The sequence below is a fragment of the Lontra canadensis genome, unplaced genomic scaffold (assembly GCF_010015895.1).
Source record: "Lontra canadensis isolate GAN:19392208 unplaced genomic scaffold, GSC_riverotter_1.0 scaffold60, whole genome shotgun sequence".
In the NCBI taxonomy this organism is placed as follows: Eukaryota; Metazoa; Chordata; class Mammalia; order Carnivora; family Mustelidae; genus Lontra; species Lontra canadensis.
In genome coordinates, this window is record NW_022631054.1 from 10,742,967 (window position 1) to 10,761,568 (window position 18,602).

The 18,602-nt window shown below is 47.3% G+C and overlaps 1 protein-coding gene across 4 annotated transcripts in view; it reads left to right on the forward strand.

Annotated features, from left to right (window-relative positions):
• The window catches only part of RNF220 (ring finger protein 220), a 219,181-nt gene that overhangs the window by 95,742 nt on the left and 104,837 nt on the right, over positions 1-18,602 (forward strand). The window lies entirely within an intron of this gene.

Here is an 18,602-nt window from a genome sequence, read left to right on the forward strand (position 1 = left end):
ATTATGTTTTGTTAAAAAAAAAAAAAGAATATCAGGGTGCCTGGGCAGCTCAGTGGGTTAAAGCCTCTGCCTTCAGCTCATGTCATGATCTCACGGTCCTGGGATTGAGCCCCGCATCGGGCTCTCTGCTCAGCGGGGAGCCTGCTTCCCCCTCTCTCTCTGCCTGCCTCTCTGCCTACTTGTGATCTCTGTCTATCAAATAAATAAATAACATCTTTAAAAAAAAAAGAATATCAGTTAAAACTGGTTCAAGATAAGGAGGAGCTTGGATTTAAATTCACCTCTTTCTGGGGTTCCTGGGTGGCTCAGTGGGTTAAGCCTCTGCCTTCGACTCAGGTCATGATCCCAGCGTCCTGGAATCGAGTCCCGCGTCGGGCTCTCTGTTCAGCAGGGAGCCTGCTTACCCTCTCTCTCTGCCTGTCTCTCTACCTACTTGTGATCTCTCTGTCAAATAGATAAATAAAAATCTTTAAATTCATCTCTTCCTGAAGCCAGAGCCCCAGCACTTTCCTCTCCACCATCCTGCCCTCCTGTCACCATCACACCCCCTGAGAACCAGCACGGACAGGCAGGCAACGTGTGGTCTTTCTGGAGTTCTTCTCAGGGACGGGATGGAGAGCCTTCAGAAACTTAACCCTGATGGGACAGTGAACTCTGTGAAGCCAGGGGCCATGTCCTCACTGTTTAGCAAAGTGCCTGGTACAGAGCAGGTGCTTAAAAAATGATGAATGAACAAATGAACCATGAGAAACTCTTAGGTTTCTAATAAGAACCAATGGGCGTAGGTACCATTTACAGAGGTGGCAAGGGGAGAGGAGGAGAAAGGGATTCACTGGAGGGTGGGGAGACATGGGGAGAAACAAAAAGTTTAGTTTCAGAATGACCTGCCCGGAAGGCACAAACATCAGTTAGTGTGTGTTTCAGGAACCATGAGCAGTTTATCCATTCATTTCTTCGTTTATGTGACCATTCATTTAATCGACAAATGCCTGTTAAAGGTTTAGCACAGACCAAGCCCAATGCTACATGCTTAACATGAGACAGTAAGTCAGATATAGTCAAGTAAGGGGAAAGGGTAAGAAAACAGATTAAAACAGAGAGAAGTGATGCCATTATAAAAATGAGCACATAGTTCCGTGGGACTTCAGAAGTGGAGACAGAACGACTTTCTGGAGAAAGTAACACCTCACTTGCATCCTGAAAACTGCAGGAAGTAGGTGCCAGCCTGACTGAAAGCCAGAGGAAGGGTGTTCGAAGCAAAGGAAGTAGCATGTGCAAAAGCCCAGTGGCAAAAGAAAGAAAAGCGTTCAGGGAACTATAAATAATTCAGCAAGTGGGAATCATGGTGTTGGGTGCAGAATGCTCCAGGGAAAGTAGTAAGACATTCAAGCCGTGGACCTCTTCAACATCCCTGCTCTCTGTCTCCCCATTCGGACAGAGAGAATAGATAATGCTGGAAGTCAAGTGCAGATGTTAGTTAAGCCAGTGTGGCTCATAGTGATGTGTGTGAGGAGAAAGTGGGGTTGGAATCATAAGCTTGCACCAAGTGGATAAGAGCCTTGTTTGCCATAACAAAGCGTATGACTTCTAGGGGCAATTGGTAGCCACCGCGAGCTTTAAATCAGGGAGGGTCTTGGGGGTGATATGATCAGATATGTATCTTAGAGAACTCATAGCTAGCATGAAAAATGGATTTGGATTAACAGAGACATAACCGGAAGCTACTTTCTGTCATATTTTCTGTCAAGAAGACAGTCTTCAGATTGGAAAAAAAAAAGGATGACAAGAAAATATCGAAGTCCGAGACAGTGTGTGTGTGTGTGTGTGTTATGTGGTGTGTGTGCGTGCATGTGTGTGTGCGTGCACGCGCGTGTGTGTGTGTGCGTGTGATCATAAGAAGCTATCTACAAGACTCCCTATTCTGACCCTCATAGCAACTGAACTACTTGCCATGTATTTGCCTCACATGTCCTAGGTTTGCCTCTATGCCAGAACATATTTGCCACCTCTTCTCAAAAGGTCTTCCCTGCCTCGTGTCCATCTGAAATTAAAACCGTAGGTCTCAGCTCAGCCTTCCCTCCCCCTCTTCCCCCAGCCAGATTTAACAGTTCCATTCTCTGGACATAACAACTGCTCTAGAACTACTGGTTTTCTTTTCCTCTATGTATGTATTTATTTATTTGAGAGAGAGAGCGTGTGTGTGCAAGTGGGGGGAGGGGCAGAGGACGAGAGGAGAGAGAACTTCAAGCAGCTCCCCTCCAAGGATAGAGTTTAACATGGGGCTCACTCTCATGACCCTGAGGTCATGACCTGAGCCAAAATCAAGAGTCGGACACTCAACTGACTGGGCCACCCAGGCATCCCTAGAACTACTAGTTTTCTTCTCCGTCTCTCAAAGTAGACTGTAGGCTCCCCAAGAGCTAAGACTGTGCAAGTTTCCTTGTATCCCCAGCATCAGGTAGGCTCAGGGTAAACAGTAGGTACTCTAAATATTAGACAGATTGAAATTTATCAGAATACTAATAACTGGCATGGTCTAACGTGAAATTTAACAAATGCAAACTCCTGCGCTTGGATCCAAAACTTCAGCTGTACCAGTAGAGGAAGGGAAAGCAAGATTATTCAGTCAGCAAACATCTATTGACTGTCAAGTACATGCCAGGTACGGCGCTTGACACGGGACATAAAGCAGGCAAGCAAGGTGACACATTCTTTGCCCTCATGGAGTTGATAATCTGTTAGGAGGATCGATTTTGAACAAGTAGTTAATGTAAGCGAAACGCTACAGAGAAAAACTCAGAGAGCAAAGGAGATCTAGCCTCGTCCGGCGGAGCGGGGAAAACTCTACAAGAAAGTGCTGCAGAAGCTGATCTGAAAGACAGCTGGAGTTCCCTAGGCAAAGTCAAGGGTCGGTGGGGCCCTGTGGTGGGGATTGGGGTAGGAGATGCGGTTCGCAGCAGATCTCAGCTCTGTTACTACTTCCGTAGGTCAACTTTCCCTGACCTTCTTGACAAGGTCACATCTCCTATAGCAACATGGATGGCTCTTGCAGAACTTATCTGCATCGCAGACTCACACGTATTTCTGTCATTCCTCGAATGCCCATCACATCCCTAGACCGTATGCACAGTGAAGAGACTTGTCTTGTTTTTGTTCACCAATGTATTCCCAGTGCCTACACCTGGCATATAGGAGGCTCTCGATTGATGTTTACTGAATGAATGAAAGCGTATATGAATGAATTAGCAAGAGAATGAATAAGGAGGTGGGCCTTCCAGGCAGAGGGAATAAGCAACGAAGAAGACCGAAGACCTACCGATGTGTCTGGGAACAGAGTGAGGGGGACACGGAGAGTGAGAAAGCCTGAGGGTTTGGTTGACGGTCAGCTGTGTATAGAACAACAAAGGAGGATAGAAGACTAAAAACTCAGGCTTCATTGAGAAAAGTCTCTCTAGTCTGCCCTGGCTAGACTAAACCCAGGGTGTTATTTTCTTTCCAGGGGGCCACACTTTAGTAAAGACTGTGACAAGTATTTGCAAAACATTTCCATGTGGGGAGTTCTGTCATGTAATGGAAAGACCATGGGATTTCTGATTCAGACGGACACCTGAGTTTGAATTCCAGCTCCACCATTTGCTCGCTGGATTGGACAAATCACTCAACTTCCCAGAGCCTCTTTTCTTGTCTATAAAATACAAATAATAATATCCAAAGTTCTGAAACCCAAATAAAATAACATGTAAAAATGCCTAGTACACGAGGCATGTAGTAAATGTGAGCCCTCACATCTATTAGAAGATAAAGAACTCTGAGCTATTTGAGTTAAAGAAGGCGTCTTTATTTATTTTTTTAAGATTTTATTTATTTGAGAGAGAGAGAGAGAGCATGAGCAGGAGGAGGGGGAGGGCGGGGCAGAGGAAAAGGCAGAGAGAGAGAGAGGGACAAGCAGGCTCCCCACTGAGCAGGGACCCTGACTCAGGGCTCCATCCCAGGACCCTGAGATCATAACCTGAGCCGAAGGCAGACACTCAACCAACTGAGCCATCCAGGTGCCCCAAGGAAGGCTACTTGAAGGGGGCAAAATCTGAGCAGGTCCCTTAGGGACTGGAAGACTTTCTTTTATTGAAGAAAAGAGAGAGGCCTTAGTTGAGGGGTAGGCAATTACTGAGCATGGCAATATGCTGGGCCCTATGCCTGGATAGAGAACCAAGTAGAGCCCATTCCAAGCTCCCGGCCAAGAATTTCCCTTCTGGGCAGCAACCTTCTATAGCTTATCTCACCTTCCCAATAGGAATATAACGCCCAGGAACCATCTCTGACTAGGGCACAGGGTTTTGGAAAGTAGGGAACCTCCAGCCTGGTTTAGATTTGCTCACAAACTCGGGCAGCCTCTGAGAACCTGCCCTCTTTGAGCTGGTATGGAACATGCACTCCACTAACGGAGCTCCGAGTAAATGTGCGTGCGCGCACACGTGTGTGTGTGCCCACACGCACACGTGTGCACACACTAAAGCCCACAGCCAAGCCCAAACAAAGCATGCTAGCCACACTGCAGCTTGGCCGTGACATCCAAAAGCAGCCCATCCAGAAGGTAGCTTTGGGTATGGAAGGACCAGTAAGGGAGAAGGGAGGCGAGAGATGGGAAAGAACATATGTTCAAAAATAAACACTGCCTCCTGCTAAATGGTCTAGAAAGCATCTGTAAGAGGGGCTCTGGGCTGTGGGGTTTCCGAGGATGGTTAGTGCGGGAATGTTTTGTCTGTACAGTTGGGGTTGGGGGCTTCCACATCCTGCCCCATTGCCACATCTGGGGAAGTCATCTGTGCTGGGCTGATGGCTCCCCGAGCACTCCTATTTTAATGGCTCGTGGTGCCGCAAGAAGTGGCCCTGGAATGGCCATTCCAGGCTGCCCTGGGGAAGGGTCTGGGGCAGGCCCCAGGCAGCCTGTTTGCTTTTCTCCCACCCCAGCCCATCTTGCACCTTCCAGGCTCTCTCCGCCACAGTGAGCTGGCATGCATCATGGTTGGTATCCTCCAGCTGCCCTCAGGGTGACCGTGAGACCAGGGGACTTCAGCATGGGGCATGGGGAACGGACCTGGCCCTGCTCTCCTGGACTGCCCTCCCCTTGATGAGGCACGGGCTCCTACATCCATCGCGGTTTTCTTTCTTCTTTTGATGCCGCTCTGTCTCATCTCTTCGCAAAAGAGGGAGGTTCAGGGTTATGGGGTCACTTCCAAGACCAAGTGGTGCAGAAAGGGCAGGCACAGCACATTTTGAAAGAAGTGCTTCTCTCTGTGAAGCATGGTATTAGGGCGAGAAATGAAAAGAGCAAAAAGCGGAGAGCTGTGCTGAAGGCTCCTGCCTCTGCTGTCCCCTCAGGTCTAAGGGGACCCCCTAGTTCTTTCCGCCTTCGTGCTCCAATGCAGCCCCATTCCAGAGACAGTCCCTCAGCCCAAGGCAGATGGCTGTAGGTGGAGACAGACCCGCTCCCAGGAGAACTCTGGGATGGGGCCATTCTCCCTGCCTTGCTGACAGCCCTAGAGAATTACCCGAGGGACCCAGGAGAAGGGGCATCGCCTGGGGAGGTAACTGCAGGTGGCCAGGATTGAGTGAGGGACAAAGGCTTCAGCAAGGGCCAGGACCCCCTCCCACATACACACACGCACATCGGTGTCCCCACAGCAGCCTGGCTCGAGTGGGGGCCCACAGCGCATGGGGAGAAGCTGGAGGGGCCGAGGAGAGGGGAGGGCTTGCGCTCCTCTCTCGGCAAGGGCTCGTAAAGCTGCAGGTGTGAGATGTTGTTATTTAGTCTAGAGCCTGGTATGTGACAGCCCGGGCCCTCTCTCCTGTGACTGCCGCCACCGCCTCTGCTGGCCAGATAATTAGTCCATTACGACTCTCCCACCTCGGGTGGGTGGGGGCAGGGCGAGAGCCCACCCTCAGACTCCTTGTAATTCAACTTCCTGTGTTTTATGGAAGCGGGCTGTTGGGGGCAGCCAGTGAAAGGCCCTCCCTAGGCTTGGCCAACCCCTCTCTCGGCTCCCAGCCCCCACCGCTCTCCTTGCCCCCCCGCAACCCCAAACCCAGTTGCTGTGGTGACCAGAGGTTATTTCCCAGGTTCGTATTCCAACTAATTTGTAAAAGTTTTTTTTACATCCCTTACCTGCCGAAAACATGAATACGAGCCGGGGTCTGTCTCATCCCGAGTCTTGCTCTGCCTGTCTCTCTTCCTCTGCATCTCTCCTCTGTCTCTCTCTATTTTTATTACACGCTTATCGCCTTTTTCCCTCCTGCTTTTGAAATTGATTTCCTTTCCTTTCTCCCCCTATTCAGGACCTAAACGCTGAATGTTCGATATTTCATTTGAGACCGCTAATCGCATTACTGCCCTTGACGTTTCACAGATATCATATTATGGGCGCAAATTTGGCAAATTATTAGCGCTGTAATGTATAGCTTGTCAGAGGTATTTAAGACGCTAAGAGCCCAAGGCTTATCGGGGTTAGCAGAGAGCTCTCGTTGAGCTTTTGAAATGCAGAGAGCCAGTTATAAAACACACTGTGACTCTCTCTTCAGCTGGTGAAAAAAAGGAAAAGAGAAAAAGAGAAAGAAAAAGAAAAAAAAATGTCACCCGTCTATCAGAGGCTTCCAGGGCTGATAACAAGCAAAATTCTTCTCTGTGGGTTTCACTGGAAATGTGAGAAGCTTTTAAAACATTTCTCAAGCTGTCTGGAAAAGAAAAAAAATCTTTATTGAAAGGATGTAGCAATCTTTTTTACCGTGGCCTATTTATCTCTGGGGAAAAAGCTGTAACAAGAAGATCTCCTACCAGCCATCAGCCGTGTCACGGCCTGCCTGGCTTTGGTGGCAGGACTTTGGTGTGGGGGGCTTGCTGAGAGAGAGTGGGGCCACCTTTGGCAGAAAGAAGAGAGGCTGCTGGCTCTGGTGCATTCCTCTGGGAGAGAGAGCCTTGTCGCCACACCTAGCGCCCTCTGTGCTCAGGGCTCACCGGACCCATCTTATCACATCCCTTCAGAATGAATGCGCGATTGAACCGACCAACTAAATAAACAGAGCCTGCCCCCCACTGCCCCCCTCTTTGGCTGGCCCACCAGTGCCCTGAACCTGTTGGTTGTCCTCTCGTACCCTCAGTAGTGAGGTGCTTGCTCAGCGCCACCCCACCCCCCAGCCCTGGTCTCTGAGCCTACGCCAGCCACTTGGTCTTCTTGTCACTGCCATCTGCTGATGACATCTCCCCACTGGTCACTGTGAACTTTGGCCCTTGACTCAATATCTCCCCAGGCCCCGATTCCCACCTTTGTCCTGGGAATTTCAACACCCACAGGGAGCACCGAAATCCCAGATTCTCTCCTCCAGTCTCCTATACTCCCACAGCAAAAGGCCAGAGGCACACGGCCCCACCCTCCATCTGACTGTGTCCCAGGATTTCTTCACCTCAGAAATCCCACATTCTAGCCAGACCCTTCTATCCTTCTACATCTGTACTACTGCCTCACTCCCACGGAGGCTGTTTTTGACCTTATATAGACCCTCGATCCTTGGACCATTCCTAATGTAACAAGCCCATCATTCTCTCCTAGGCTTAGTTTTGTTCTTACCCAACCTTGACCCTCAATCTTTTTAAAGAATTTCTTGGTTCCATTTCCTTACCCCTTTGCCTTCCTGCCTACCTCAGATCCAAATCCGAGTAAGTATCTGCTTTCTCCCCTACCTCCACCCTGTGATGCTGGACTGAGAAAAATCACACAACCATTTTGCCCGGTAAGAACTTTAGCTGGGCCCTGAATGCTTCTCGCCAGTCCTCCAGCTCGGCCTAGAATCAATTCCCTTTTCCATTTCCCACAGCAGTTGTTTTAATCCTTTCCTTCCCTCAAAAAAATTTACTTCCTTGCCTCTGTTTACCTCATTCTCCCTGGATGACTTCATCTCCTGCTTTCCAGAGAAACCAGGGACCAAAAGCTCAACTTTTCTCCCCTTTAACCTTACCCTTGACTCAGACGGTCATCTCCACAGCATTGGGTCCCTACTCAGTACTAATCCTCCCCCTGTGCCCTGGTGCCCGTCTCTGCTGCTCCTTGAGACCTTACACCACCATGTCTTCTTCAACATCCCTCTTTCTACCGGTGCCTTTCCCTCTACCTTCAAGCACCCTCACGTCTCCCCTGCAAACCTTGTTCTACACTATTGTTCAAGTATGTTACTGCCCCATCTTCCTCATCCTCTTTACTGATAAACTTGTTCAAAAGCAGCCCTAACTCTCACGTGTCCACTGCCACATCTCCAGCTCATGCAGCGCATTGTAGACCATGTTTGATTTCATTGCTTTATGGGTACTTGGATCACCTTTCCCCCACTTCAAGTTCTCTTTTTCCTTAGCTTCTCCAACTCATTCCTTTGGGTTTTATCTACTCCTTCTCATTCTCATTCCCTAGCTTCTCCTCCTAGGTACGTCCCTTCCACATGGCTGCTGCCCAGAATACCTTCACTTGTCTCTTCCAACTTTACGCCTCTGCCCTGCGAGAGCTTATCCATTCTGGTGGTACCACTTGGCTTCTCAACACTGATGACTCCATGGCTACAACTTCAGCCTCAACCTCTCTCCTGAGCTTCATGCCTCATAGTCCACCTGCCAACTTACCATCTTTGAACCTCTGCAGGACACTCATATTCAACATATTTGAAAGTGACATCTGTATATTTTTGTCATTCTGCAACTTAAATGATCCTTAAGCACCATCCAATCAAACACACAAGCGAAACCTGGTTCAATCTAGATTCTTCCCCCTTTCCCTGCCCTTTACCTGTCCTTCTTCGCCTGAAAAGAAAAGAAATATTGGCAGGTAGCTAAAGAGTAAGTCCCTTGTCTTGTACCTCATATCAAAATAAATTCCAGATGAATTAAAAAGTTAAATGCAGAGGATGAGCCACAGCTAGATCTGTATCAAATATGGATATGTATAACCAGTTAGGGAAGGACCTTCTTAGCATAAACACAACAGAAGAAGTCACCAAAGCTTTTAGATTTCTGTACAACAATGAAAGTCCTGCCACAAACAAAAATAAAAGACAAATGCCCAAATGCCACCTGAAAAACAAAGATTTGCTTTAAACACAGCAGAACATTTGGTATTCTTAATATATAAAGAGCTCTTACAAATCAATGAAAAGCACTGCTTGCTCGATATAAAATGAACTAAGGCATGAACAAGCAGTTTGTGAAAGAAATAGGAAAATCTTCAAATTAATATAGCTAATATGAATTAAATAAATGAGATAATATTTTGCTTATACAAATGGACAACTTTTAAAATGATAAAGTTCAGTGTTAATAAGGGTGGAGTTAGATAGGCATTTTTATATACTATTCTTAAAAGCACACGTTTGTATAACCTGTCTGGAAGCAATTTTGTAATGTGTAGCAAAAGCCTTAAAATATTCATGCCCTTTACTTCAGTAATTCCTTTTTTGGAATCTAGTCTAAGAAAATAACTGGACACGTAGTCAATGATTTATGCATAAGGATAACCATTTCACTGTTATGTATAGCTGGGAAAATTTGTAAACAACCTAACTGTTCAACAACAAAGGAATGAGTACATAAATTATAGTGAAATCATATGAAGGAATATTGCACAGCTATTAAATAATCATGTTTTTGGAGACTATTTCAGAGAATATTTTGGAGAATATTAGCAGAGATCCTAAAATAAGGTTAATTAAAACTATGCCTAGAAAAAGATAAAAGGAATCACACCAACATATTATACCAAGTGGTGGGATTATATGTCACTCACTGAGTTTCCTTCTCTAGAGTTCTCTTTATTTTCTAAATTATCTACAATGGACATATGTTACATTTACAATTAGAAAAAAAATTCTTGGGATGCCTGGATTGCTCAGTCAGTTAAGAGTCTGACTCTCAATTTCGGCTCAGGTCATGATCTCAGGGTCCTGGGATGGAGCCCCTTGTGGGAATCCTGAGATCGTTGTGCTCCATGCCCAGCAGAGAGTCTGCTTCGGGATTCTCTCCCTTCCCCTGTCCCTCCCTCCCCACCACTCGCTCTCATGCTCTCTCTCAAATAAATCTTTTTTTTTTTTTTTAAGATTTTATTTATTTATTTGACAGAGAACACATGTAAGGGGCGTGGCAGGCAGAGGGAAAGGGGGAAGCAGGCTTGCCACTCAGCAAGGATCCTGACATGGGGCTCTATTCCAGGACCCTGGGATCATGACCTGAGCTGAAGGCAGATGTTTACCCACCTGAGCCACCCAGGCATGCTTGTGATCATTTTTAAATGCAGGTGTGACTGTGCCACTGTTTTTCAATCCCTGTTATGCTTTCTGTAACCCTTAATGTACATTCAAGGACTTCAGCAAGTTGCACTATGTCTTTAGTCTCGCTTCCCACATACCTCATCCTCCCTGAATGTGCCCTGCTGGTGCACAGTACCATGACTTTGCACATCTTGTCCCTTCCACCTGTTGTACCCCTACTTCCCTTTTCCATTGTGTAAGAGCATTTCTTAAAGACTCAGCTCGAGGACTCCCAGCACTTAGTTATTCTCTCTGGAGTGCATCCAAGCTCTTTGCCAGACCTCTCTCATGACAGTTAACCCCATGAGAGGTAAGAGCGCTGAGTCTTTTTTCCTTATTTTTGTTATTTTTTTCAGCATCTAGACAATGCCTGGCATATAGTAGATGTTTAATGAATATCGGGTACGTGATCAATTTGAGGATTTCTGATTCTTCCCTGCCCCTTTAATGACAAAGAGCCATGACATTTCAGGGTAGGAGAGCTCTGGTCTCAACCTCCCTGTTTGAATTCTCTCTACTAGACCCAACTAACATCAACCAGCCTCTGCTTGAATACCTCTTATGGGGGGGGGTGCTCATTACTTCTCAAAGCAGTCCTTGTCTGGATATCTGATTGTTAGAAAATACTTTTCTTTAAAGGAACCCAAATTTGAGGAGTCTAAATTAGCTTTCACTTTCCTGTTCTTGGTTTTTCTCATGGGGGACTCCTTCTGCCTTTACCAGCCTCTTTCTTATAAAGTGATGATTCTCCCCCTTTCTTTCTATGGTGCTGAGTCCCCTGCCCTCCCTTGCAGTACTGTTTATTGCAATACCTACTACAGATGATCTCTACCTCACTTGGTAATATGCTGCTGACAGCTCATAGTAGTGCTTTCCATGCAGACAAGCTCTGTGGCTTACAGGAGGTTTTCATGTGTATGGTTGGTTGGGGCTCTTGGAGAATGGTGCCTGGACCAGCACTGCCCGAGGCAGACCATTCACTGCTTTGTGAGTGCCGTGGGATCTCTCACTCGCTGCTGGCTTCTACTGAGCTGGTCACCAAACCAAACCCAAACTGTTCATTGCTGAATCATGTCTCTTTCACCCCATTCTATGCTCTTGGGTTTTTATTGTTTATTTTATTTTTTTAAGATCTTATTTATCTATTTGAGAGAGAATGAGAGAGATCACAGAGGGAGAGGGAGAAGCAGACTCACCACTGAACAGAGATCCTGATGCGGGGCTCGATCCCAGGACCCCGAGATCATGACCTGAGCCGAAAGCAGACGCTTAACCAACTGAGCCACCCAGACATCCCATATGCTGTTGGGTTTTTAGATCCAAATTCAGACCTTTACATTTATTGGTATTAGTATTATCTCTACTGTTCATTAAGTCTCTGCTGTCTACCAGGGGTAGACACTTCAGATATATGCATACATTGATATCTTCTATCAAATATTTTAGTCCTTATTAACGTTATGGGTGGGCTTTATTATTTCCATTTTATAGGTAGGAAAAGTGAAGCTAAGGAAAGTGAAGCAGTTTTCCCAAGGGTGAATACCTTAGAAGAGACGGAAGTATTTTTGGACTTCCAAGCCCATGTTCTTTTTCCCTCTTCTCATGGTCACAGTGTGTCTTTCGATGGGAAAGAAGTGTGACTTCAGTGACAGTATGACTTCAATGCTCCTCGTGTGACTTCCCAGGGTTAGGGGTGCTATGTCGGGGTCTCAGTTCCTCTCCATCACCACCCTGGGGAGGGCACCAGTAGCCTGCTCCCTGTCCACCTCAGGCCCCTGCAGGTGGGAACAGCCCAGAGGAGAGGGGGCTCCTGGGGCTTTCTGTTGAACTACCCGTGAAGACACACCCCCCCGACCACCACATGGGAGCAAGAGGGGGCTTCCAGGGTCCTCCGGGAACGGGAGTGGTGGCCCGCCCATGGCAACAGGACGGAGCCACAGTGGAGCTGTGCCCGGACCGGGTCAGTAGCTACCTGCTCCTTTAAGGACTAGACGCAAAGGAAGGCGAAAGTGGACGACAGTGAAGCAAAGGACTTTCGACATCACAAAACTGGGGTTTGCCCCTTCTCTCTGGTTTCAGAGGGGACCGCCTGGCTTTGAGTGCCTGATGCATGCTGGATTTGCGGTTGTTATTTAGTGAGGAAACGAAGAGAGTTCACTGAAGGCTCTATCTAGCTTGGGATGCTGGTGTGGGTTTAGGAGCCTTCAGTTCACGTTAGTTCTTTCGCACCACAGTCAGTAAAAACATGTTCTGCGTGCTTGGTCTGGGCCAGGCTCTGTGCTAGGTGCTAGGACCATAAGCATAAGACACCTGCCCTTCAGAGATTCCAAAGCTGCCAGTCAACAGTGAGCTAGAAGTGAGTACAGGCACGTCAGGGCAGACCAGATCAGACTAGGGGTGAAGTCTCAGAAAAAGCTTCTGCAGGAGATAATGCCCAACCCAAGTTATGAAGAGTTGGCAGTGGAAAAAAGTAGATGGCCATTCCAGGCAGAGGGGATCAGAATGAACAAACAGGAAAGCCTCCTTTGCTAGGGGGAACTAGACCAATTCAGCACTGCAGGGACATTGGGGGAAAACAGAGCACAGAAGATGGGGTGAAGAGAGAGGTGGGTTCATGGAAGATCTGGTAGCCTCTGCTGGAGAACCTGAACTTGATTCTTTCGTCAAGTCACATAAGAAGTGCTCCTATATCCCAAAGTCACATGACAAGTGCCCCCCATCCCAAAGTCACATGACAAGTGCCCCCATATCCCAAAGTCACATAATAAGTCCTCCCATATCCCAAAGTCACATGACTAGTGCCCCCATATCCCAAAGTCACATGTCAAGTGCCCCCATATCCCAAAGTCACATGACAAGTGCCCCCATATCCCAAGTACCATGTATTTGCTGTGGACTCTGCCACAGCACTGGCATGTATCTGTTCTAGAAACACGGATTGCCCTTCAGCCGGCTGTTCTCTCCTTGGATTTGGAGACTATCAGGCATCCCAATGAGGTAGTCATTCCTTTGTCATCATTGCATTCAACACCACGGTTATCATCATAACCAAATGATAAAATGGAATTGCCTGTGAGAGAGAATTGTGGTCCTCCATTTCATCGACCTAAAGTCTCTGGGACATGAAAGCATGCCTCTGGCATTAGGAAAGGGTCCAGTGTCGGGGCGCCTGGGTGGCTCAGTGGGTTAAAGCCTCTGCTTTCGGCTCAGGTCATGATCCCAGGGTCCTGGGATCGAGCCCCACATCGGGCTCTCTGCTCAGCAGGGAGCCTGCTTCCTCCTCTCTCTCTGCCTGCCTCTCTGCCTACTTGTAATCTCTGTCAAATAAATAAATAAAATCTTAAAAAAAAATTTAAAAAAAAAAAGGAAAGGGTCCAGTGTCACTTCTTCGGCCAGCTGTAGTCTGATTCAGACAGACTTTTAAAGGATGTAGAGAATGAAGACAACAAAGGACATATCGAGAACAGAAAGTTCTGGCACATTACGAAGCTCTTCAAGTGGAAATGTCACACACAGGGAGAAAGGGGAGCTTTTGAGGGGTCCAGGGAACAGTAACAGCATGTTTGTACGACACATCTAAAGCACACGGAGCATACACAAGGGCAGGGGAGTTACAGAGTGTCCTCTTGCTAGGAGTAAAGCTTTCTGGCTTCGTGAGGGTGGTGGCCGTGGAGACCAACCAGCTTCCACATGCCCTCCCTTCCGGAGGCTGCCAGTTCTGGGAATGTAGTGAAACTCCTACTGGGTCTGCCTGGCCTGGCCTGGCTTACTACCCTTTGGGTTCTTTGGAAGGAGCCCAGAGTCTAGGACAGATGTGTTCAAAGGCTGAATTTAATCTGTGAATTAGCAGACCCACCATGGATCACTAAAGGGAGTGTGGCTGTTGGGGGTACGTCTCCAGCCTTTGAAGCTGACATCCACTTCCCGGAGCCCCCATTCATCCTTTGGTACTACAAGACAGCAGAGAGCAAGACAGAATTGCCTCCTTGCCTTGCCACAGCTCCTGGGGAATGACTAAAGTCGATGTCGCCTTGCAGGTCTGAGAGGACACACAGGGTTTAGCCAAGGCTTCTGGTCGGAGGGCTCCCTGTTAAGCACTGGCATTTTCCATCCTGTGGCCCATTCCTGACCATGAGGCTGTCAGGACCTGGTTACGTGCTATGGGTGTAGGCAGTCCAAAAGAGACCTTGCCGGCAAAGTGCAGTGAGAGCTCAGCAATTCCCCTGTAGCCTGGGGCGGGGGTCGTGGGGAGCTGACAGGACCCTACAGCCTCTTCCTGCTCCATCACTAAATAAGGGGGCTCTTAAAATCCAACAGAAAAACGAAAGGGGCCTCTCCATTTCCCAATCCCAGCACCAACCATTATGGGCCTCTCCTGTGTCTGCTGGTGGTGATGGAGTAGAGTGACCTTAAGACATTTGGCCTGGGCTCCGTGGACTGGTTGGAAAATTCTTGGACTGTTCCCTCACTTACTTTCAGCTTTCCCTGTGGAGTGGGAGACTGGGTGGTAGGCGTGCCTGGAGCACCCCGAGGCAGAAGGCAACTCTGCAAGAACCACTGATCTGGGCCCGTCTTCCCCAAACAAGGCTGTCTTGGCTAGGAGTCCTCCAGGAATCGCTCTGGGGTAAGGCAGTGGGGGCGAAGTGTTGCTTTGAACTGGGTTACTTGGGCCACCACTCTGGAAGGTTGGAAAGCAAGTGGTGCAGATTTACAAGGTCTCATCAAACCGCCTGGGGGCCTGATACAGGACCCTGTCCTCAGAGGTTCTGTGCCCTCCAAAGGGCTATGGGCGCGGCGTCTCTGGGTCCGGAACTGCAGGGTCCCGCATCCTTCCTTGGCGCTCACCCTCCTCACTTTCCCCCTGAGCTGCCAAGATGGGGAAGGATGGGATCTCGTTGCTTCCCTCTCATGAAATGGCGCATCAGTAAGTGCTACTTAAGAAAACACATGGTCTGCCCCTCGAAAAGGCCCCCCTCTGCTGCCGCCGCCACCAACACCTTTCTTTATTCTGCCCAAACCTCACCAAGGGGAATTCGAAACAACTGTGGTGATAAATCCGCCTGCAGATAATTGGCAAGAAAACAACACTTGTGCAGTATATAACGTTTTATGGTTGTTTCATGTACTTTATTATAATACTAATGAGCAGTTATATATCAGGAGCTAACTGCACGCCGGATTAGCTTGTTAGCATGATATGAAATGGCAGAGCAAACAGTCCAGGCCCCTCGCTCCCCGCATGCCTCCCCCACCCTCCCTCCCTACCCCTCAGTCCCATTTGCACTCAGTAATTAGTATGCAAATTAGGCCCCGGGACCACACAAGTTCTAGTATATTACAAGGGCTTTATTATGCTCTTGTGAGTACATGATGGAAACGGCCCATGACAGTGTTTATCTCAGTACCTCTGTCTTGCTTTCCCCTTTATCTCTCTCTCTCTCTACCCTCTGCGCCCACACATGCACGCACACACACACCACGCACACCTTCCTTTTCATGGTCTACAAGCAACCTCTTCCTGAATCAGACCTCCAAACTTGATAGAGGTTTTAGTTGGTCTTCCTGCCCCTATGCAAACATATCTAGTAATGGGAAGCCTGCTTCTTCTGGAAGTCATAGTTGCATTCCAACTGCCATAACAGAGAGACAGTTCTCCCTTTTTCATGGTTGTTAGTGTGTGTGTGTGTGTGTGTGTATGTATGTGTGACAGACCCCATTAAAAATTTGTTGGAAGTCAAGGACCCCATACTTATTCACATATATGCAACATTTTATATTTGGCCTTAGGAATCCTAAAACCCATGCATGGGGGGGGGAATCCCTAGTCTTCCTACCTCATAGTAGGTCAAAATTTAATTTGCCTTTATTTAATTCTTGCCCTGGGTTAAAGTTCTGCCTTTTGAATCTCTTCAGAAGAAATCTCTCCTCTTTACTCTTTGGCAAATATTTAAGAATTCCTATCGCATTTCTCAAATTATTCTTTCCCCAGCTGCCCCAACGATTGATCACAAATCATGGTTTCAAGACCTCTTTCCACCCTGACCAAATCTGCCCTAGTTATCAATGGCCCACCAGTAGTAGGATGCCCGAGTCAGAGTAGACCATCTCGGCTGCGCCGTGACAAAGGAGGTATGATCTCCTTTGTTCTATACACCGTACCTCATTAATGTGGCCAAAGTCTTACGAAATCTTTTGGCAAATGTAAATTCACCCAGGACTCCCAGGTCTTCTTCCCATGAATTCTTCTCAAGGTATAATTCCTCCAACCTACACTTTCTCAGATTTTATGTATTTTTTTTAGTCTACGTGTAGAATACTTACTTGTTCTGTTAAATTTCACTTGTGTTCCAGCTTATGGAAATGACTTCTGAATCCTGGTTCTGTAGTCCATCTTGGCTGTCCTTGGCCTCGTCTCACTTATACATTTGTCAGCTTTATCTTTTCTGACTTCAAGTTGTTGATAAAAACACTGAATGGGGCAAAAGACATCATCCTGCTGTATGCCACTCAAGACTTTTTTCTAACACGGATCAGTAGTCTTCTGGTATGGTTATCCGGTGGGCTCTGGATTTCTCCTATACGTGTGTCATTTCTTTTTTACACTCCTTTTTTCTGTCTCGTTTTACCAAACAAATGTTTTTTAAACCCTCCTCCTTCCTGAAAACATCTTCCCTTGATCTTGTTTTTCCCCTGAAGTACCCCTATTTTTCACATTTCCTCTTGAAAGAAGAGTCCACACTTTCTCACTTCCCATCCAAAAGTGAACTGGCTGGTCTGACTTCTGCCTGCCCTGACTCCAGTGTGACAGCTCTCACAAAAATCACTAACAGCCTCTGAACTGCCAAGTCCCGTGGACACCTCTCTCTTTGTCTTATTTGATTTCACTTTTGCATTTGGCACCAAAAATTTTATTTTATTTTAAGAGAGAGAGAGAGAGAGAGAGAGAGCAAGCCAGCAGGAGGAGGGGAAGGTTGAGGGGGAGAGAGAAACCCTCAAGCAGACTCCCCATGGAGCTCTGAGCCCAACAGAAATCTGTCTCACGCCCCTGAGATCATGACCCAAGCTGAAATCAAGAGTCAGATGCTTACCCAACTGAGCCACCCCTCATCACCTTCTTCTTAAAAAGCTCTATTCCTATGACTTGCCATGAGCCCAGGACATGACTCTCATAGATCCATCCTAACTCTGAGCATTCCTTCTCAGTCTCCTTGGGTGGCTCCTATTCTTACACTGCCCCTAAACCCCTCAGCTTTCTACATTCTGTCTAGTTCTATTTTCCCTCCTCTTTTGTTTGCTTATTCAAAGTAAGTACCACTGAGTAATTCTATGTGATATGCATGTATTAGATGGCAAGATGCAAGGATTGCAAGGATTGCCCAGGCCCTAGCTCCAAGGAGCTCAAGCTAATAGTCATCATACAATGTGAAGAGTAGTTCGAAGGGAGGAGAAGTATGAGGAAGATATTATAGGAGCCAAGGGGAATGGGTGAGCCAATCTGGAGAGGGTGGAAATGATTTCACAGCAAAGGTAATACTAAAATCAGTCTTAAAGGACGAGTAGAGGGTTACTAAGGTGTCCAAAAAAAATCGCTTATTTCTGAATCCGCTACCATATCCTTCTTCCATCTGTATCACTGCAACACTCTTTCAGAATTTCCAGATTCCGGGTCTCACTCCTTGCTCCCTTCAATCTGCACGACTCCCCAATCCATCCTCCACAGTCGTCATGAGAGTTTAAAAGATAAATCTGATTATTTGTAAAATACTTCGTTGTCTCCCTTTGCTTATAAGATAAACTCCAAACTCTTCAGCATGTTGGTATGCACAATCTCTCTTACAAATCTGGCTCTGTTCATGGGTCCCCTCTCTTTGGGTGCTTTCGGCTTGACAGGTGGTCTTGCCTGCTCTGAGAGGGTCCATCATAGCCGGCCATGAGAAATCCAGACTATGAAAGGCATTCGCTCACATAGCTTCCGTTGAACTTTGAAAAAGTCTCTTCCACCCACCCAGGCTCAAAGTCTACGCTTCAAGGCCTCCTGCTGATACCTCCCAGCCAGCTTCCTCTCCCACTGCCTACATCTCTTTCCCAGGCTGCAGCAAAGCCCTTCAGTACAAGCAGGAGGAGAGAGCAGGACAGTGGCTGCCCAAAGGAGAAAGACAGAAAGGAAGAATCCGTAAAGCAGGAGCACAGAATAATGGGCTTCATGAATACTTAGCATAAGGAAGAGAGGGAAAAAAATCCGTGTAGCAGGCAGTTTTTGTAAAGCC